General features: G+C 38.9%; 1 protein-coding gene and 1 long non-coding RNA gene across 16 annotated transcripts in view; one reads left to right on the top strand and one right to left on the bottom strand.

The window, feature by feature from the left end:
- DIAPH2 (diaphanous related formin 2) overlaps nt 1-23431 on the top strand; it is a 952992-nt gene that overhangs the window by 192977 nt on the left and 736584 nt on the right. The gene's annotated exons all lie outside the window — the stretch shown is intronic.
- LOC145536283 (uncharacterized) lies at nt 9545-19045 on the bottom strand. The gene is made up of 2 exons (XR_014075734.1): nt 18620-19045; nt 9545-12938 (listed from the first exon to the last, which is right to left on the bottom strand). It is a non-coding gene; the product is annotated as an uncharacterized LOC145536283 (long non-coding RNA).

Here is a 23431-nt window from a genome sequence, read left to right as displayed (position 1 = left end):
TGCCAGGGAATTCCCAGGAATTAAGAAATTTAGAATTGAGAAGAGGAGGGCAAACACTGAAACTCAAGAAGTGAATGAAACTGACTCACTGTGTTCCATTCATCCATGTTTCATGCTCTCTCCATTGAACTGTCTCTTGAAACGATGACCTTTTTCTTTGTACTCCCTCTCCACTTTCATGATTTTAGGACATGAGTTTTTGAAGAGCCTCCCAGGTTGTAGGTCTTCATAGAACCATTCAGCGTCAGCTTCTTCAGCATTACTGGTTGGAGCATAGACTTGGATTACTGTGATACTGAATGATTTGCCTTGGAAACGAACAGAGATCATTCTTTCATTTTTGAGATTGCATCCAAGTACTGCATTTCGCACTCTTTTGTTGGGTATGAGTGCCACTCCATTTCTTCTAAGGGATTCCTGCCCACACTAGTAGATATAATGGCCATCTGAGTTAAATTCATCCATTCCAGTCCATCTTAGTTCGCTGATTCCTAAAATATCGACTTTCACTCTGGCCATCTCCTGTTTGACCACTTCCAATTTGCCTTGATTCATGGACCTAACATTCCAGGTTCCTATGCAATATTGCTCTTTACAGCATCGGACCTTGCTTCCATCACCAGTCACATCCAAAACTGGGTGTTGTTTTTGCTTTGGCTCCGTCTCTTCATTCTTTCTGAAGTTATTTCTCCACTGATATCCCATACCATATTAGGCACCTACCAACCTGGGAGTTCGGAGAAGGCAATGGCACCCCACTCCAGTACTCTTGCCTGGTAAATCCCATGGATGGAGGAGCCTGGTAGGCTGCAGTCCATGGGGTCGCTAAGACTCGGACACGACTAAGCGACTTCACTTTCACTTTTCCCTTTCATGCACTGGAGAAGTACATGGCAACCCACTCCAGTATTCTTACCTGGAGAATCCCAGGGACGGCAGAGCCTGGTGGGCTGCCGTCTATGGGGTCGCACAGAGTCAGACACGACTGAAGCGACTTAGCAGCATCAGCAGCAACCTGGGAGTTCATCTTTCAGTGTCCTGTCTTTTTTTCGTTTCATGCTGTTTTGCCTTTTCATGCTACAAGACCTTCTAGAACTAACACCCAAAAAAGATGTCCTTTTCACTACAGGGAACTGGAATGCAAAAGTAGGAAGTCAAGAGATACCTGGAGTAACAGGCAAATTTGGCCTTGGAGTACAAAACAAAGCAGGTCAAAGTCTAACAGAATTTTTCCAAGAGAATGCACTGGTCATAGCAAACACCCTCTTCCACCAACACAAGAGAATAATCTACACACATGGACATCACAAGACAGTCAATACCAAAATCAGATTGATTATATTCTTTGCAACCAAAGATGGATAAGCTCTATACAAAACAAGAAGCAAAAACAAGGCCAGGAGATGACTGTGGCTCAGATCATGAACTCCTAATTGCCAAAATCAGACTTAAGCTGAAGATAGTAGGGAAAAGCACTAGACCACTCAGATATGACCTAATTCAAATCCCTTACGATTATACAGTGGAAGTGACAAATAGATTCAAGGGATTAGATCTGATAGAGCGCCTGAAGAACTATGGACAGAGGTTCATTACATTGTACAAGAGGCAGTGATCCAAACCATCCCCAAGAAAGAGAAATGCAAAAAAGTAAAATGGTTGTCTGAGGAGACCTTACAAATAGCTGAGAAAAGAAGAGAAGGGAAAGGCAAAGGAGAAAAGGAAAGATATACCCATTTGAATGCAGAGTTCCAAAGAATTGCAAGGAGAGATAAGAAGGCATTCCTCAGTGATCAGTGCAAAGAAATAGAGGAAAATAATAGAATGGGATAGACTAGAGATCTCTTCAAGAAAATTAGAGATACCAAGGGAACATTTCATACAAAGATGGGCACAATAAAGGACAGAAATGGTATGGACCTAACAGGAGCAGAAGTATTAAGAGGTGGCAAGAATACACAGAAGAACTGTACAAAAAAGATCTTCATGACCCAGATAACCACGATGGTGTGATCCCTCACCTAGAGCCAGACATCCTGGAATGTGAACTCAAGTAGGCCTTAGGAAACATCACTACGAACAAAGCTAGTGGAGGTGATGAAATTCCAGTTGAGCTATTTCAAATCCTAAAAGATGATGGTGTGAAAGTTCTGCACTCAATATGCCAGCAAATTTTGAAAACTCAGCAGTGGCCACAGGACTGGTAAAGGTCAGTTTTCATTACAATCCCATAGAAGGGCAATGCCCGATAATGTTCAAACTGCTGCACAATTGCACTCATCTCACACGTTAGAAAAGTAATGCTTGAAATTCTCCAAGCCAGGCTTCAATAGTACGTGAACCGTGAATTTCCAGATGTTCAAGCTGGATTTAGAAAAGGCAGAGGAACCAGAGAACGAATTGCCAACATCCATTGGATCATCGAAAAATCAAGAGAGTTCCAGAAAAACACCTACCTCTGCTTTCTTGACTATGCCAAAGCCTTTGACTGTGTGGATCACAATAAACGGTGGAAAATTAAAGAGATGGGAATACCAGACCACTTGACCTGCCTCCCGAGAAATTGTATGCAGGTCAAGATGCAGCAGTTAGAACTGGACATGGAACAGCAGACTGGTTCTAAATCAGGAAAGGAGTGTATCAAGGCTGAATATTTTTACCCTGCTTGTTTAACTTATATGCAGAGTACATCATGCGAAATACTGGGCTGGATGAAGCACAAGCTGGAATCAAGTTTGCTGGGAGAAATATCAATAACCTCAGATATGCAGATGACACCACCCGTATGGCAAAAAGTGGAGAAGAACTGAAGAGCCTCTTGATGAAAGTAAAAGAGGAGAGTGAAATAGTTGGCTTAAAACTCAACATTCAGAAAACTAAGATCATGGCCTCTGGTCCCATCACTTCATGGCAAGTAGATGAAGAAACAATGGAAACAGTGACAGACTTTATTTTTGGGGGGGTCCAATATCACAGTAGATTGTGACTGCAGCCATGAAATTAAAAGACGCTTGCTCCTTGGAAACAAAGCTGTCACCAGTGTAAACAGCATATTAGAAAGCAGAGACATTACTTTGGCAACAAAGTCCATCTAGTCAAATTTTTCCAGCAGTCATGTATGGCTGTGAGAGTTGGACTGTGAAGAAAGCTGAGTTTGAAGAATCGATGCTTTTGAACTGTGGTGTTGGAGAAGACTCTTGAGAGTCCCTTGGACTGCAAGGAGATCCAACTAGTCCATCCTATAGGAAATCAGTCCTAAATAGTCATTGGATGGAATGATGCTGAAGCTGAAACTCCAATACTTTGGCCACCTGATGTGAAGAACTGACTCATTGGAGGAGACCCTGATGCTGGGAAGGTGTGATGGCAGGAGGAGAAGGGGCCAACAGAGGATGAGATGGTTAGATGGCATCACCGATTCGATGGACATGAGTTTGTGTAGGCTCCGGGAGTTGGTGATCCACAGGGAAGCCTGGTGTGCTGCAATCCATGGGGTTGCAAAGAGTCGGACACAACTGAGCTACTGAACTGAACTGAACCCTGGTTGTACCCCCTTCCTTGAAAGTGACTCTAGAATTATTATTTAAAAAATAAATTGGATCAAGTTGTTCCTTGTTATTTAGCAACAGTCCAGCTCAGCGTGACAGACAGACTTCATGGCAGCCTGGCTTTCCATCTGCATTGCCTGTCATTCACTTCTTCCCTACTCCCCATTTCTCCTCTTCCCCTGAACAACCAGGAACATCAAGCACTCTGGCTAACTCTGTTTATATTTCCCAGTGCAATGGAAACTTTCTTGCCTCTGTTCCTGATGTTCTTCATTCATGGAATGCCCTCTTCCCTCTAGCCATTGTTAAAGTCGCTGTTGTTTTACTCAGTGTCCCTCCTGTTCATTGGGATTATCCTTTTGTTTTGATGTTCTCATGTTTTTATCCACAGGTTTCTCACTTTTCATATTTTATGATAGTTTGACGTCTCTTGCTTTTTTCATAGTAAACTCCTTGGGCTGGAAAGAAACACAATTGTTATTTATTGAGCATCTAGGTTCCAGGCCCTATGCTCGGTATGTGTAGTTTATATATGCAATTCCAGCACTGGTGTAGAATATAGTAGTGGTGTAGTAAATATTTGTGGAGTTCTATGTTGTTTACAGCTTTTAAAATCCATTGGAGCTCCTGCTGGAATTCTAACTTAGCAGTTCCATATGGGGAGGAAACCAACATGTATTAAATGCCTAGTATGTGCTTTATATGTATAATTTCATTTAGTATAGCCAATAACCCTGTGCAGTTGGTAGAGTTTCCTCATTTTACAGATGAGGAAATTGAAGCTAAGCAAAGTCAACTAATTACCCAAATCTCCTACATAGTAAATGGCAGATCTGGGATCTGAATCTAGGTGTGACCGAAGGATGCCTCCTTAGATTTGAATGTACAAACTCAGGGTAAAGAAGGAAACTTTGGTGGTTGTAAGCAGTAACAATCTTGGCTAACTAGATTAACTGAGTTAAGCATGATGAGTCATTTTGACCTGATAATTCTTACTTTCCCAAGGTGCACTAGTTTAATCAAGCTGCTGATGTTCCTCTTCCCCTATGTTGGTGTATACTAAAGCTTGGAAAGGTTATTATTGGTAATGTACTCATGTGAAATGCAAGTTAGTAAAACATGAGTCTAGTTGGAAAGACTCTCCTAAATTATCAAAAAGCCCTAATTACAGAATTCTTCTTTGAAAGAAATATAATGATTGGGAGTAGATTAACAGCATTGTCCAGTAGAGAACCTTAGGAACCCTGAGTTACTAATGTATGAAGTCTTTTAGTATTTCAGTTCAGTTCATTTCAGTCACTCAGTCGTGTCCGACTCCTTGCGACCCCATGAATTGTAGCTCGCCAGGCCTCTCTGTTCATCACCAACTCCCGGAGTCCTCCCAAACCCATGTCCATTGAGTCAGCGATGCCATCCAAACATCTCATCCTCTGTCGTCCCCTTCTCCTCCCGCCCCCAATCCTACCCAGCATTAGGGTCTTTTCCAATGAGTCAACCCTTCGCATGAGGTGGCCAAAGTATTGGAGCTTCAGCTTCAACATCAGACCTTCCAATGAACACCCAGGATTGATCTCCTTTAGGATGGATTGATTGGATCTCCTTGCAGTCCAAGGGACTCTCAAGAGTCTTCTCCAACACCACAGTTCAAAAGCATCAATTCTTCGGCGCTCAGCTTTCTTCACCATCCAACTCTCACATCCATACATGACCACTGGAAAAACCATAGCTTTGACTAGACGGACTTTTGTTTGCAAAGTAATGTCTCTGCTTTTAAATATGCTATCTAGGTTGGCCATAACCTTCCTTCCAAGGAGTAAGCGTCTTTTAATTTCATGGCTGCAATCACAATCAGCAGTGATTTTGGAGCCCAAAAAAATAAAGTCTGCCACTGTTTCCACTGTTTCCCCATCTATTTCCCATGAAATGATGGGACCAGATGCCATGATCTTAGTTTTCTGAACGTTGAGCTTTAAGCGAACTTGGTCACCCTCCTCTTTCACTTTCATCAAGAGGCTCTTTAGTTCTTCACTTTCTGCCATAAGGGTGGTGTCATCTGCATATCTGAGGTTATTGATATTTCTCCCAGCAATCTTGATTCCAGCTTGTGTTTCTTCCAGCCCAGCGTTTCTCATGATGTACTCTGCATATAAGTTAAATAAGCAGGGTGACAATATACAGCCTTGACGTACTCCTTTTCCTATTTGGAACCAGTCTGTTGTTCCATGTCCAGTTCTAACTGTTGCTTCCTGACCTGCATACAGGTTTCTCAGGAGACAGGTCAGATGGTCTGGTATTCCCATCTCTTTCAGAATTTTCCACAGTTTATTGTGATCCACACAGTCAAAGGCTTTGGCATAGTCAAGAAAGCAGAAGTACATGTTTTTCTGGAACTCTCTTGCTTTTATGATGATCCAGCGGATATTGGCAATTTGATCTCTGGTTCCTCTGCCTTTTCTAAAAGCAGCTTGATCATCTGGAAGTTCACGGTTCACGTATCGCTGAAGCCTGGCTTGGAGAATTTTGAGCACTACTTTACTCTCATGTGAGATGAGTGCAATTGTGCGGTAGTTTGAGCATTCTTTGGCATTGCCTTTCTTTGGGATTGGAACCAAAACTGACCTTTTCCAGTCCTGTGGCCACTGCTGAGTTTTCCAGATTTGCTGGCATATTGATTGCAGCACTTTCACAGCATCATCTTTTAGGATTTGAAATAGCTCAACTTGAATTCCATCACCTCCACTAGCTTTGTTCCTAGTGATGCTTTCTAAGGCCCACTTGACTTCACATTCCAGGATGTCTGGCTTTAGGTGAGTGATCACACCATCGTGATTATCTGGGTCATGAAGATCTTATTTGTACAGTTCTTCTGTGTATTTTTGCCACCTCTTCTTAATATCTTCTGCTTCTGTTAGGTCCATACCATTTCTGTCCTTTATCGAGCCTATCTTTGCATGAAATGTTCCTTTGGTATCTCTGATTTTCTTGAAGAGATCTCTAGTCTTTCCCATTCTGTTGTTTTCCTCTATTTCTTTGCATCGATCTCTGAGGAAGGCTTTCTTATCTCTCCTTGCTATTCTTTGGAACTCTGCATTCAGATGGGAATATCTTTCCTTTTCTCCTTTGCTTTTCACTTCTCTTCTCTTCCCAGGTATGTGTAAGGCCTCCTCAGGCAGCCATTTTACTTTTTTGCATTTCTTTTCCGTGGGGATTGTCTTGATCCTTGTCTCCTGTACCATGTCACGAACCTGTGTCCATAGTTCATCAGGCACTCTGTGTATCAGATCTGGTCCCTTAAATCTATTTGTCACTTCTGCTGTATACTCATAAGGGATTTGATCTAGGTCATACCTGAATGGACTCTGGTTTTCCCTACTTTCTTCAGTTTAAGTCTGAATTAATAATTCAGTAATTAGGATACCAATTATTTGTCAGTAAGTTGGGGCTCTAGAAGTATTTTGGAACAAGGTGGAAAACTAGCATTAGTTGAGTGGTGTAATTTATGTAGTTCTCACAGGGCTGTGGGCTTCCCTGGTGGCTTAGACAGTAAAGTATCTGCATGTAGTGAAGGAGACCCAGGTTTGTTCCCTGGATTGGGACGATCCCCTGGAGAAGGCAGTGGCTACCCTCTCCAGTATTCTTGCCTGGAGAATCCCATGGACAGAGGAGCCTTGTGGGCTACAGTCCATGGGGTTGCAAAGAGTAGGACACGACTGAGCAGCTAACACTTTCATTTTTCACAGGGCCTATGAGGTAGGGAACCTGAGCTTCATAAATTGAGGCTTGAGGGGGTTAAGTGACTTGCTTAAATTACAAAGGAAATAAGTGGTGGCATGCATGTGTCTGTGTGTGCATGCTCAGTTATGTCTGATTCTTTGCGACCCTTTGGACTGTAACCCACCAGGCTCCTCTGTCCATGGGATTCTCCAGGCAAGAGAATCTGGAGTGGATTGCCATTTCCTCCTTCAGGGGATCTTCCTGACCCAGGGATGAAACTGGCATCTCCTGAGACTCCTGTATTGGCAGGCAGATTATTTACCACTGAGCCACCTTGGAAGCCCAAAGAAGTGATGGATTAGCATTCTAGTATACAATATATTTCTCCAGCTCTCCCAAAGCACACACCCTTTCAGTATGCCAATAACTAATTTTAATACTCTTTCTATACTCTGTTACTCCATTACTTTTATTAGCAAACATATTTCATAAGTAGTACAAAGATGAATTTCAAAACTGCTCTATCAGTAGGCACCCAAAATCCACGTTCATAATTCTTGGCTACACATACTAAATGAAAACATATTTTAATAATTTAAACTGCCATCAATCAGTTCCTTCTTTTTAATTATGCATAAGCTTTACATATGTGAAGTGGCTTATTTTTCTTCAAGCATACTTGCTTAAATGCACAATTTGAAGCCAATAGTCACTCTGTCACACCTTTTAAATGATGTTAATATTTTTCACTGAGTCATTTATTTCACTTTATTTTACTCTTAGGAAAGTCACCTTTTTTTCATTTGGCTTCAGCTGAAAAAAGATAACAAAATAAAATCCATCCTTTTAATGTCAATAGTAAAATTGTCATTGATTTATGTATAAACTCTGAAGATCTAAATGCTGAATTGTTTTTGGCAATAAAATTCCCTAACCCACCATAGTACATGGTGATAGCTCTCTTTCGTATGGTTTTGTGGATAACAGTAAACCCAAATGAGTCTAGGAAATTTATGTTGACACACAGATTTTTCAGGGATATTTAGCGTATTGCAGAGGAAGTACTATTTCACATAAATACACTAACCCTCTCTGAACCCCTATTCATTGAAAACACTGATCACACCATTCATTACAGAAGCCAAAAGTCTTAAAAGCTAGCAAGCTTTAACAGTCTCCTTATAATTCAGTTGTGGTTATGATATATGAAAAATAACATTTTAAGATTTATTTAAAAACACTTTGGTATGGAAAACACATTTCTTCTTACCCCATCATTAATCCTGGTTTTACATATGGCCTGGTCCCACTTATCCTGGAGGCAGTTAATCATTAAACATTTTTAGTGGCAAAAACCTCTCCTTCTAAAAAGATTTTTGTCTTCCTGTCATAAATTTCTCGTATTTTCTTTCCAGATTTTTAAGTTAGAAAGTGCTGTAAATATCTTAAGGAAGCATTACAGTTTTTCTCCCAAATTAAAGTGATAGCTGTCTAATATCACTTGTTCTTGTTTATAAGTGGAATACTGTTTAGAAGTTGATGTGTCGTCTCTGAAAAGATAGGTATTCAACCCTTTGCAAATAATACACTGTGTAGTGGGGGCGGATTTTTCTTCTACCCTTCTAGGTTCTTTGGTTTGTCTAATAATCAAATGAACATAACACATAAACAAGAGAAAAACATTTAATTTTGGGTGTTTGGGAATGCCATAAATATGAGACCCAAAGGCATTCAGGCAGTTGAAGCCTATATAACATCCTGAGCTAAGGACAGAGTTAGAGATCTGGAGGATACAGAGGAGAGGATTCACAGGAAGAAGAGAGGAGATGTTTAGAAAACTAAAGGTTGTCTTGTTATGCAGATAAGCTGCTTAGGTAAAAAGGTGCATGTGTACTCAGTCATGTCTGAATCTTTGGATTGTAGCCTGCCAGACTCCTCTGTCCATGGAATTTTCCAGATAAGAATAGTGGAGTGGGTTGCCATTTCTTCTCCAGAGGATCTTCCTGTCCCCAGGGATCAAACCCACATCTCTTGTGTCTCCTATATTGACATACAGTTCTTTACCTGTTGAGCCATCAGGGATGACCTGTGGTCAAAGCTCTCTTCTTGTTACAGGCCTTCTTTCCAATGTAAATTTGGGCAGCTGGGCAGGAGATGGGGAGGTAAAGAGGTTTTCTGAATCTTCTTGGTTTTGATTGCCTTTATGTCAAAATGATTGGAGAAGGAAATGGCAACCCACTCCAGTATTCTTGCCTGGAGAATCCCAGGGATGGGGGAGCCTGGTGGGCTGCCGTCTATGGGGTTGCACAGAGTTGGACACGACTGAAGCGACTTAGCAGTAGCAGCAGCGTGTCAAAATGATGCTCGTGCCAAAGTGACATACTTTGGGGTGGAAATTCTGCTTCCCTTCAACTGACTACTTTTCACACAGACACTAGAGTGACTACCTGATTAAAACGACATTAATCCTATTAGCCAAAACCAAGACTGACTGCTAGGGAAAAGAATAAGCCATCGGTAAAGTAAAGAACAGTACCATCTGAGCAGGCTCTCCGTTTAAGTATGTAGAAGTTGATTTAATGATGAGGCACCATTTCCATGTTCACAAGACAGCGAGAGATGTGATACCCTTTTCTTTAATGAGATGATTAATAATTTTCCCTGTTTCTGTCTCTGTTAAGCCCAATTAACAAATAGTTATTCCATGTAGAATAATGAAGAAGGGAAACTGTACATTTATAATTATTAATTGGGATGAATTTTATTCAATGAAGCTCTTGACACCAATTTGCATATGGCAAGAATGTTTTTATATTTCACTTTTAGTCTTTGTCATTTTACGTAATATAAATTACATGGTGTAGCAAAAGCACCTTTTATAGTGCTTTATAGGTGTGAAAAGTCCTGACCGTGGCAGGAAGAAAAAGGTTTTACTTCAAGCAGTCCATTTCTTTAGATCTCCATGATAGCACTATATGTTATATATGTTTGATTCCCTCAATTATGAAACTTGCAATATATCCTGAGTTAAACTTTGAACTAAAACAAACATATAAATGTATCCAGTTATATTCATATTCATTTAGTCCAGTTTCTAATTTCCCACATTTAACAAAGCAAGCAGTGCTAAAATATGCATGTCTTGAGTACTATAATTTGCATTTGAATCTCTGCAGAAACTTCTGGCTAAGTTAGTCAATAGTGCTAATATTTTTCTAATGATATATTTAGTGTTCTTTAATCATATTTTGTAAAGTCTCAAGTGTTATATAAAAGTTAGTTGTCTTTTTTTTTTTTTTTTTTAAGGGAATCTGGCAGAGATTTTGGTCCTATGTTTCAAAGTACAGTAGGAATTCTGTCTGAAAGCTCAACTGCTTTTGGAATGCCTAACTTGAGGTCTGCATTGTACCTATTTTAATGGCATAGCCACTGCAACTGCTGGAACATTCAGTTCTAGTGGAATCAATAACTGTGTTAATAAGTGTTTCTTGAGAGAGGATATCCTGGCTTAGGTGCATTTCTTGTGTATATATACATTGCCTTTTATTGTTGACTTGTTGTTTTAGTGGCTACCTCTCCTTTGTCCCCATCCCCACCCCTATGGCCCTCATTCTTTGCTGCTTTCTCTGTGGGTGAAAAAACAAAATCTAAGAAGAAACTCATAGCAGGGCCTTCTAGCAGTTTCCAGTATCTAAAGAAGTGTGGTGTAGATCAGGCCCCAAAGGAATAAGTAGAACCAAGGAATACATTACTGTGAGGCATGTTTCACATCACTAAAAGAACTAAGCGACTGATAACTCAAGATGCCCAGATATGGAATGGCTGCCTTAAGGGATACTAAATGCAGTGTCGGCAAGGCAGTGAAGGATAATGGAAAGAATGTGTGAACTTTGGAACCAGGTAGATCTGTATTCCAATTTTGGCTCTACATCTTAACAGCTGTGTCGCCATAAGCAAGTCACTGAGTGACAGAACCTTAGTTTCTTTATCTCTAACGTGGAAGATAGTGCTTACCTTGAAGGTTGATATAAAGGTTAAGAGAGGATGTATGTAAAGCACCTGAGCAGCATCCCTGACATGTGATCAGTATTCAATGAATAGTGGTTGCTGTTGTTATTGTTCTCTTTGTTTTATGAGTGATCCAAGGCTGCTCTTTAAAAATGATGTTGAAGAATTGCACAAGGTAGTGAAATAAATTGGATCATTTGTGTTGTCCCATCTACCTTGCTGATGTGATCCTATATATATAGCCTTTAAAGGTGGTTCTCTCTCTACAGTATAGTAACTAGGTCAGTAGTTAATGGAGAGGAAATAGGATTATGCCCTTGCTCTCCAAGTCCCCCTCCCCTAGCATTTTAAGTGAAAATGTATGTTGTCAGGCAGGAACATTTTATGATGATGATGGTGATGATGTTTTTTATGTCTTTGTCAGCTACTACTTTTTTTTCTTCCCACACTAATCTATTCTAGAGCTATACCTCATGTAAATCTTCAGAGCATATTCCAAATCTTTATTTCTACAATGCCTAACAATGTGCATGTCCCAAAGCAAGCAATGGTAAGTGCTTTTGTTGAACAAATGGATACGGGGTTGAGCTCTTTGGTGATTTCATGCATTTCAGCCTGTTGTACGTAAATTGATAGTTTGTTCAAAATCAGTCAACATTAAGCATATCATTAAAGTAATTTTCATGTCTGCCTTGCTGACAATATTTTTGGGAAAAGGTAGGAAACTGAGAAGGCTCATGGTAAAGTGCATTCACTTTTACTCTATTTTTTTTAATTAGTTTATTTATCTATTTTTTAACTTTACAATATTGTATTTGTTTTGCCATACATCGACATGAATCCACCATGGGTGTACATGTTTTCCCCTTCCAGAAGCCCCCTCCCACCTCCCTCCCCATCTGCACTGGGATACTCTATCTTTTTGAAGAGAATCTTAAAGGCACAAGCCTCTTGGCTGAGAGGTTCTTAAGTGATAAATGATAGTCATAGGAGAGATGATGATTTTTCCATAAGAGTTTTGGGGATCAAGGTAAGAGAATGATATCCTAAATCTTAACTTCATTAAATGCCAACAAAACTGTCACTTGTCTCTTCTTTAGTTATCACAATTATTATCTAGAACATTATTTATGACAAATAACATTGGGATGATGGATTTCTGATTTTATGTAATGTATTTTTCAGGTATTTTAAAAAAGATTTGTTTGAATCTGGTATGTAAAGCATGAACATTGTTTTCAAAGTTTCCCTCAAGGTATTTCTTTCTCCAAGGATGCCCATTGTTTGCGTAGGGCCGAGACTTAATGATACTGTTTTTTTCTGATTACTAGTAAAGATATTCTTATTTTGGGACTTCCCTGGTGGTCCAGTGGTTAAGAATCCATGCTCCCAATGCAGGGGGCACGTATTCCATCCCTGGTTGAGGAACGAAGATCCTGCATGCCATGCAGCATGACCAAAACAGAAAAAAGATATTCTTATTTATTGTTATCTACTTAATTTAAACATTTTTTGTTTTTGACCCTTTTTGTTTTTGTTCAGTCACTAAGTCATGTTCAACTCTTTGCAACCCCATGGACTGTAGCACACCAGGCTTCCCTGTACTTCACTATCTTTCTGAGTTGGCTCAAACCCATGTCCATTGAGTCAGTGATGTTATGTAACCATCTCATCCTCTGTTGCCCCCTTCTCCTCTTGCCCTCAATCTTAACCAGCATCAGGGTCTTTGCCAGTGAGTTGGCTTTTCACATCAGGTGGCCAAATTATTGGAACTTGAGCTTTAGCATCAGTAGTTCCAATGAATATTAAGGGTTGATTTCCTTTAGGATTGACTCATTTGATCTCCTTGCTGTCCAAGGGACTCTGAAGAGTCTTCTCTAGCACCACAGTTCAAAAGCATAATTCTTTGGAGCTCAGTCTTCTTTATGGTCCAACTGTCACTGGAAAAGACATAGCTTTGAGTATACAGACCTTTGTCAGCAAAGTGATGTCTCTGCTTTTTAATACACTGTCTATGTTTGTCATGGCTTTTCTTCCAAGGAGCAAGCGTCTTTTAATTTCAATGGGTGCAGTCACCGTCTGTAGTGATTTTTAGAATCCAAGAAAATAGTTTGCCACTGTTTCCAGTTTTTCCCTATCTATTTGCCATGGCCCTTTTACTTAAGGGCTTCCCTTGTGGCTCAGCTGGTAAAGAATCTGCCCACAATGCGGGAGACCTGCGTTCAATCCTTGGGCTGGGAAGATCCCCTGGAGAAGGGAAAAGCTACCCACTCCAGTATTCTGGCCTGGAGAATTCCATGGACAGTCCATGGGGTTGCAAAGAGTCGGACACGACTGAGCGACTGAACTGAACTGAACTGATACCTGATAAAAATCTTTCCTCATGAATGATGAAGTTACCAGAAATTTGGAATACTTTTGGATTGAAAATAATTACATGGAAAATATTCCAAAAACTATCTGTGAATGGATAATGAACAAATTCTTTTCTATTCACTTAGAGTATATGTAAAACGCTTGTTCAGAAGAATGCAGTAACCTTTATATTGCTTAATAGCTCAGTAACTTTTTGTTGTTGTTAGTTGCTCAGTTATGTCCTACTCTTTGTGACCGCAGACGGACTGTAGTCTGCCAGGTCCTTTTACCATGGAATTTCTCCAGGCAAAAATAGTGGAGTGGGTTGTCATTTCCTTCACCAGGGGATCTTCCCAACCCAGGGATCCAACCAGTGTCTCCTGCATTAGCAGGTGGATTCTTTACCACTGAGCCACCAGGGAAGCCCTCAGTAACCTTTTAGTGTCTCTACAAATGTAGAATACTTTCTTAGGAAAGTGTAGTAGAATGATTAGAAAAGCTTCCATTGTTTTTTTTTTTTTTTTTTAATGTAGCACTAAAGGGACTCATACATCATGCTTTCCCATCATTTCTAATTCTGTTCTTGTAGGAAAAAAAAAAAAAACTGGGAAAATTATTCCTTGACACCATGTGATATTTCTTTCCTTAGGGTTCAGTTATTTCGACTAGGGACTCCTGATACAGGAAATAGTAAACCTTCATTGGACTGGATCCTTATAGTGTTAACTGTCATAACATGGTGAATTTGCATCAAGTTGATCTCATATCTAAAAAAAGCATTTTTTGTTAAGTATAGACATAATCCAGAGAGAGTTTGCCTGATGAGATAATTAATAATATGTTATCTTTACTGAACACTTAACTGTGTACCAAGCATTGTTCTATGCCCCATGCACAATGCTGCCAAACAAACTGAAGCATCCGAGTTTTGAGCAGAGACATGCAAGGAAAACAAGTGCCTCATGCCCCCAAACCCCAAACTCCCTGGTGGTTTTCAGGGAGAAGTTTTTATAGGCAGACTTTGGGGTGAGGGCTGCAGAGTGTGTGACTTTCTTCTGATTGGTTGTTGGTGAAGTAAGGGGACGACAGAGGATGAGATGGTTGGATGGCATCACCGACTCGATGGACATGAGTTTGAGTAAACTCCAGGAGTTGGTGATGGACGGGGAGGCCTGGCGTGCTGCAGTCCATGGGGTCGCAAAGACTTGGACACGACTGAGTGACTGAACTGAACTGAACTGAACTGAGGTAACAGGGCAGTGCTCCAGGAATCTTGTGCTCAGCCTTAAGTTACCAGCCTCCATCTGGGTGGGGCCTTAGTTCTTGCAGGAGAACTCAAACGTCTTGTTATGTATATTTCTGGGGGAGAAACCAGCCTTTGCTGCACTAGTGTTTCTAGATGGCTCCTCTTTTGTTTCTGTATTCCCTCATTTCCTAGATTAGCAACCATTTGAAACTGACCTTTAATATTCAGGCAAGATCTTGGAGGCTGAATGAAGCTTATTTCCTACAAAGTAGAAACTGGAGACCTGGAAAGGATTTGTGCCCAGGTGGGCCCTCCTTAGGGTCCTGCTCAGTTTTATCACTACCGCTCAATGAAGGTAATATTTGTATTCTATTTTATAGAGGCCTAAACTGAGGGATGGAGAGGTTAACTTTTCCCAAGAATATGTAGTTAGTTAAGTGGATCCACCCAGGTAATTTCACTCAAGGATCTTTTCTCTTAACTACTATCATGTTATGCAGCTGGTAGATACTTTAAGAGGCAACCATGTTTCCTGCTTTTTGCCTATTTCATTTTCAATTTGCTCTTCATTCACGGAGAAAGCCTAGAAAGGGGAAAAGTAGAAGCTCTTCATTTTTACCTGTTTATTCCAGATTCTCATCCCATAGTGTCTGTCTCTGTGTGAACTGTCCGAGGTCAGTAAGAACTATTATTATGTCTTATGATTTTAATCATAGTAATTGCTTCATTCTCTGAGGCATGTAACAAAGTTATTTTCAAACAGATTGATTTTCTACATTTATTAATGCTAGTTTAAAGAGCAACTGAAATATAAATTAATAAAGCAAATAATGTTTGGTTTGCATGCTATCTCAATTCTGAGATTAGGTAATGAGATGAGCAAAGATTTTGCCTAGATCTTATCTTTCTCACCCCTCCTCCCCATCCATTCCATTGTGAGGTACAGTGATACTTGCTGTTCATAATGATAATTCTGAGAAAGCAGCAAGATCTTTGCTTTCTGGAATGTACTTTTTGAAGCAGGAATGTGGCTGCTTCTTTTTCAGAAGTATTGTTATCAGCATGGGTTTAAATAACTGAAAAAAGGTAGTGCAGTCATGAAAAGTTTAAAGTGAAAGTTAGATTTACTGCAACATACCATAATTCATGCCAAACAGTCATTCTGGTTAATCAGTATTTGGATTTTGAAAGAGAACTAATTGTACATGTGCTCTACGAATTGTGCTGTAGATGAATCACAGAGCAGACTGATGGTGATATTTTGTTTGCTATGATAGTTAAAACTTTTAAATTCAGATTCCTAGTTAGTACTGAGTTAAAAATGTATATTACTTACCTGTAAGAACTCTTAGTTTTAGCATGTCAGCTATGTGTGCATTTCATATTTTAAACCTGCAGTTGTAATTGATTTTAATTAAAATTTAACAGGTTGAAATAAAACAGACATCAAATGTCTTTTGAATGTGCTAGGCCCTGAAGATTTCAAACACCATTAGCAAATGGTTCCTGTGCTTCTAAGCTTTTTCAAGTGTCTTGTTGGTCAAATTGATCCAACTTACCAAAACTTTGTTTTAAGGAACATACTTCTTAAAATTATTAGTTGTATTCTTCTTTTGAATATGTTACTATCCGGCTTATAGTGCTTAAAGTGAATGCGGTGCTTTTTGGTCAGTGTTCACAGTTGTCTGAGATTTTACTTGACTCATTTTCATACTGTCTTCGTAACAGCATTTTGAGGAATATTTGTTTTTACCCAGCTCCTTGCCACTGGGCTAGAGGGATCTGGGGTAAGGAGGGGGATTCAATGCAGAGGAAAAGATACAAAGGGGAGTTGGTATATTGGTCTGGGTTGCTAATCCTTAAGAACATAAGTCTGAGGACTAGACTGAGGGAGGAGATTGGATGTGTTGCAAAAGAGGGAATGTCCTGGGACCTGCAGGAGCCCTTATAAAGGATCACTGAATGAGGGTCCCTGGAGTGAGCCAGAGTAAAGGGAAAGTAACTTTAGAGACCCGCATTCTACAGGGAAGAATGCTGTCTTTCTCAGAAGGTGATGGCAGAGCCAGGTCCTGGGGTCCATGGTTTTTATGGGCTGAGTAATTTCATAGGCTAATGAATGGGAGGAATATTATTGCTACTTAGGGTTAGGGTGGAGATTTTCAAGGAATTGGGCCACTGTCCACTTTTTTGGCCTTGTATGGGCCTCCTCAGAATTGTTTTGGATAAGAGGTAGTGATTTCTAGTATTACAATGAAGGTATAATGAACTAGAGGCCGATAACCAGACTATTTTCAAAGCACCTTGATTTCAGCTGGTTCCAGCCAGTGTTTATTGCATCCCAATAGCTGGGCCCTTTCTTCATTATCCAGCTGTTGTGTCCTGCCCCTTTTCCTCCTATCTCAGGTGGAAGAGTTAAGAGGCTGAGGTCTCCAAAATCCTAGAACTCCAACTCCTCAGTTTCCTTTTGTTCTGCCAATCCAATGGCAAAACCAGAGAGAAGGGGGAAGGGCACAACCTTTAAAAGAATGACATAGCCATAGAACATGACAAGAGCTGGTTAGAACCAATCAGGTCTAAGATGGCGGAAGATTTTGACTTCTGATGGACCTTGTGCCTCACTATATGCTCTTTGTAATACATTAGCTTGCCAACTGACACACCCACTAATGCCATGGCAGTGCCAAGGTCAGAAAGTGGGCAGTGGCCAAATTCTTGAAAATCTCCAACCCTTCCCCGAAGTAGCTGAAATACTCCTCCCACTCATTAGCCTATGGAATTACCCTTCCCTATAAAAACTGACAACCCCATACCCTGGTGCTACTCTTGCCTTCTGAGATGGGCCACACTCTGTTTTTCTCTAAATAAATCCACTTCTTACCTATCACTTTATCTTTCCCTGAATTCTTTCTGCAGTGAGATATCAAAAACCCTACCTTAAGTCCTGAGATCAGGTGTGTGATCTCAGGTAAAAAGAACATGGGTTCAAGCCCCGATGAGAATTGCCTGATTTCAATGGAACTCATTTGAAACTTTAAAAATAATTGAGAAAAAACACTTGTGATACACCTTGTGAATTCTGCTAATTGATCCTTTTGTTAATCGGCATTTGGCAAATGGGCTTTTCTGTGACTTACTCTAGACCCCAGCTGCCAAAGGGATCCCAAATGCAAATAGAAGATAATGATATTACTTATAAGAAGTTTCAGGTCAAAAATTACCTTAAATAAATCTGAATCTCAAAAAACCCACTGAGGAGTTCAGGGATTATTATCCCTGTTTAATATCCCTCCATAGGTTCAGAGGGATGAAAATGGAGGCATTGGGACTTGATTCTGGTGTTCAGGCTCTAAGGCCACTTAGTGTTTTTCCATTAGGCTATTCTGAAGACACCCACTGTGTATAAATTTATTTTTAGATTTCTTAGGCTGGGAAGCAGGGGAGTGGAGGATTAGGGGGTCAAAGAATACTATAGTTTGCTAATAGATGACACATTTTGTATGCTTTTCTTATGCTTAGTAAATTAGTTGTATAAGAGTATTTCCAAGAAGCTTAAAATATTTATTTTTATAGACACAAATTAACTTGGATACTGTTACTTTAAACATTACTGTTGTTGTTCATTCACTAAGTCATGTCCAACTCTTTGCTACCCCGTGGACTGCAGCACAACAGGCTTCCCTGTCCTTTGCTATCTCCTGGAGTTTGCTCAAATTCATGTCCATTGTTTCATTTGGTGATGCTATCCCACCATCTCATCCTCTGTTGCTCCCTTCTTTTGCCTTCAGTCTTTCCCAGCGTTAGGGTCTTTTTCCGATGAGTTGGCTCTTCACCTCAGGTGATCAAAGTATTGGAGCTTCAGCTTCAGCGTCAGTCCCTTCCAGTGAATATTCAGGACTGATTTCCTTTAGGATTGATTGGTTTGATCTCCTTGCAGTCCAAGGGACTCTGAAGAGTCTTCTCCAGCACCACAATTCGAAAGCATCAATAATAAACAATATTATTAGAATGTGATTTTTATATATGACAGCATTAGATATGCTAAGTTCTGATCCTTTGATTCTACTAGCTTACAGCCCTATTCTAGATGCCCTTTTCAAGTTTTCAGAGTTGGCAGGATCACACAGCGTTTTCCTGTTTAAGACTCCTATTTATCTTAAGACAAAAAAAAAGAAATCACCCCAGGTTCTGTTGGTTCTCACATTAAAGAGAAATTCCCATTTCCCATTAATATATTCAGATACAGTCACTTCAAAGATGCCTATACTACTAAATAGATTCACCAATGTCTTACTCTTCCCTGTTTTAGGACTTTACTTTTCAGAAATAGCTGTAAATCTTTCTTAAGCATTGTGAATATTTTTCTGAACCCATCTTCTGTCATTTACTATTTACTGAATCTGCTATTATAGTTCCTACAATGGGTTAATTGCACATCAAGACTATAGTGTTTTATTTGTTTTAGTTTTTGAAAGCTGCTTTATGTTTCCTGGTTTAATGGAGAGTAAGTCAGTCACATGTGATATGCATATACTAGATTTAAATGTTTAGTGCTTGCTTTTGACAACTAAGTAAAGAAGATCTATATACTAGCTCTAGATTTATTTTTGAAATTGAAGAATCGTGCTTCTAAAATTATTGTGGGTAACTTCAGTTTGTATCATAATATACCAGCACTAATACATTACTGGTGTCACCTTATATGATATATAAAAATATTAGGTACTACAGTAATGGTGAAATTTTATTTCCCCCTGTATTCTTATTCGATTTAATCCAAAGCTAAGTCTTTCTCCTGGTACTAGATATTTCCTTTATATCACAATGAGAAAATCTAATATACTATACAAAAATTTGTATCAAAACAAAAATTCAAATGGCCTCATTTATCTTTGCAGCAGTTAAAGGAAACAAACAAAAATGTGCAAAGTAGTGACACGCAGGATAAAAACCATGTAAACCTTTCTTTCTTTGCCAAGCATAGCTTGTTCTATTATGGGTTTTATACAAACATACTTTGAAATGAAATGCCATTAGTTAAAAAACAAAAAATCAGAAATCCTAACCAAGTAGCAGGCTCAACACATAATCTTTGTATTTTAGGCATGTCTTAGAGGCATCTGAGATGAAAATTGAAGTATTGAATGAATATTTTACAGCAACTGTCTTTTCTTTAAATCAAGGCTTTTTTCTTAATTCTGAAATTCTTCATCTAATTTCTGCCATGTTCTACACTTTAAATTTCTTAAATTAAAAAAATTTTGCATTTCATGATTAGTTCCTGTTTCTGTTGTTTAGGATATCTCTGTAAGGTAATTAGAAATTTATATCTACTCAGACCTTCTCTGAACTGTTGAAACAGTCTGACGGTTTTTCTTCATTAATCAGAGAAACTATAGTATGATTAAATTCACATTTAAGCATATTTTATCCAAATTAGAACTGAGAGCTGAGGTTCTAGCTTTGTCACTAAAACCCTTTAAAATCGAATTGGGTTTATTTTGTATGTAGTTTATGAGAGTACAGTGTATGTAGCCTTCTAGTTTCTAAATAAATAGTCCGTATTTTCATGAAGACAGGGGAGACAAATATAAAACCAATGTTCATTTTAATTATCCTAAGTGCTTAAAGGAGGGCCTTCCCTGGTGGCTCAGATGGTAAAAATTCCATCTGCAATGTGGGAGACCTAAGTTTGATCCCTGGGTTGGGAAGATCCCTTGGAGGAGGGCATGGCAACCCACTTCAATATTCTTGCCTGGAGAATCCCCAGAGTAGCCTAGTTTGGGAAGACAGGGAAAGCTTCCCTGGGGAAATGATATTTAAGCTGCATCTTTAATGATGAATAAGGATTAGATAATCAAAGAAACTAGGAAGAACATTTTTCAACGTGGGCAAATTAGAGTCTAATACTTCTATATATATATATAAACAGAATCTGATATGGAGGATAATCAAAGCTAAGAATTGACGGTGCTTAAACATTGTGAGCTCTACAGCAGCATGGAAATAACAAAGTATGCTAATATTAGAACCTTGCAGAAGATCCATGTTACTGTATCTAGATTTTATGTTGAATGAAACTAGGCCACACTTTGGTTCAACTGCCTGAAACGGGAGTATTAGGAAGGAAATATAGCAGCCAGCCAAATGTCAATGGCTATGTTGATTAAGAACAGAATGTGGAAAAACAAATACTTAAGATCTTATCTTTTAACGGGCTTCCCTGGTGGCTCAGACTGTAAAGAATCTGCCTATAATGCAGGAGACCCTGGTTTGAAGTTCCCCTGGTGAAGGAAACGGCAACCCACCCTAGTATTCTTGCCTGAACAATTCCATACATAGGAGTCTGGAGGGCTACAGTCCATGGGCTCACCAAGAGTTGGACATGACTGAGCTACTAACACAATCTGTTAACATATGAGTGGGTGGAATGGATGGGGAGGATATATGAAAAGATGAAAGATGCTCATAAGAAGGCACTGTGATACTGAAGTCTCCATGTCATTTAATAAGCAGACTAGCCACAACTGGGTGTTGGACCTTTTAACCCAAGTAACTCATAATTGAAATGTTTACTGATAATTTTTATCCAACAACAAGTATCAGTTTGTCTCTTCTAAGACTGTATGCTTGGGCCTTCTGGGTGATAAGAGGTGTCTTATTAGCTGCCTTCGGACACCCCAGTTCTCACCAAGTTAAACTGTATGGTTGCTAAATGAGTTAGAATTTAAAAATAGATTACAAGTGTTGTGTGTATGTTTTGGGGGGGTACACTCTTAACTGTGGTGGCACTCTTTGCTTTAAATTTCGTGCTTTTTTCCAGTAGCACAGGTACTAATTAATTAGATTTGTATACTTCAGAAGAATTGAATATTCGTTTTAAGATTTTTTTAAAAGGGAAAAAAATGGCAGAGAGGTGGAGAGGGGGAAATACAACTTTCTAATTCTTCAAAGCTTCCTGTACCTAGTCATTCACTCTTTCAACCAGTATTTATTGAGTGTCTCTGGTGTGTGTTGTTGAAGGGATTACCTTAAGAAACAAAAACCATTGTATTTGCACTTGAGAATTCTTCAATATAACCAGTGAAATGAAAAATATGCACATTCTCATCAGATCAGGAGATAGAAACAGCAAGTATCCTTCTGAATTCGGATTGGTTTTGTTTTTAAATTAGGGAGAGATTGAAAATACTTGCCTTAGTATTTCATTTCCGATGTATTATTCAAGAATATAATGCGATTGCTCTTTGAGTATACATGTTACAGTACTTGTTGGAACATCTCAAGTTTATTTACATCATCTACAGGTGTGTACTCTTTCCATTTGTATAGGAAATAGTGAAAAATATTCAAGAATAGTAGTTACCTATTTTTAAAAAATGTTCAGTAATTGCTAATTATTACTTTTACAAAAAGATTTATCATAGCAGTGAAAGTTCCAAACTCCTATTTCTACGGCTAATGTCCATTTCTCAAAGAAACACTTAAAATCCACTTAAATACAAAATTTCTAAAAATCTTCCTGCAATGTATGTTAATATCCATAGAAAACCCCTCTTTTAAAGGTGCTACACCAGGTAATCTTACGTGTGTTTCACATATTTATTAAAAATTCTGTTGTTTAGTTGCTAAGTCATGTCTAGCTCTTTTGCAACCCCATGGACTGTAGCCCGCCAGGCCCCTCTGTCCATGGGATTTCCCAGGCAAGAATGCTGGAGTGGGTTGCCATTTCCTTTTGCTGGGGATCTTCATGACCCAGGGTTCGAATTCATATCTCCTTCATTGACAGGCTGATTCTTTACCACTGAGCCACCAGGGAAGCCCTTTTTGAAAATTATGCTGATTTTTTTTTTTTTTTTTTTTTTTACGTAGTTAGATGTATCTTCCCATTCAAACATCCTAATATTTCTTTTTTTTCCTGGGTCAGGAAGTACTATATATATATATATTTTTTGGGGGGAGGCAACATAGTAATTTTATCTTTAAAATTTTTTTATCTTTTTTTATTTTTTAAATTATGAAATATGATAATGCATTTATAGGAGACTTGGAAAATCTGGAACAAAATTACATATAGTTTCACTATATACCTATTTTTTCTTTAAAAAGTCTTCTATACATGATGCAGAATAAACATTGACCAAGAGTAACCAAAACACCTGAGGTCTCTTGTTTCCAGAGATTAGTTGCGTGCGTAACACTCAGCTTGGTTGGACCTTGATTTCTTTGTTCTGTTCTTATCTGCCCCGAATATCGCATGTGGTTTTTATGAGGATTAAATAGCATAAAATATGTGAAAATCTTTATAAATTATAACTTGCTATGTAATGTCAAGTACACTTATTATAAGGAAGCTAATCTGTAAGTAATTTATCCAGTAGAGGGAGTTAACTCTATATGTGTTTAAAAAAATTGTGAATTTCTCCTCCTGTTAAAATGATTTATTATTATGTCAGTAAATGTTTGAAGCAAAGTATATACCTATTAGAATTCTTTTTTGCTGATATACCAATGATAAAATCTTTGGATGCAAAGATATTTAATAGTATATGAAATAAAATGA

This window comes from Giraffa tippelskirchi, chromosome X, assembly GCF_054371585.1.
Source record: "Giraffa tippelskirchi isolate mGirTip1 chromosome X, T2T-mGirTip1v1.2.pri, whole genome shotgun sequence".
Classification (NCBI taxonomy): domain Eukaryota; kingdom Metazoa; phylum Chordata; class Mammalia; order Artiodactyla; family Giraffidae; genus Giraffa; species Giraffa tippelskirchi.
The sequence above is the reverse complement of the archived record's forward strand: the minus strand, read 5'-3'. Positions and strand labels throughout refer to the sequence as shown.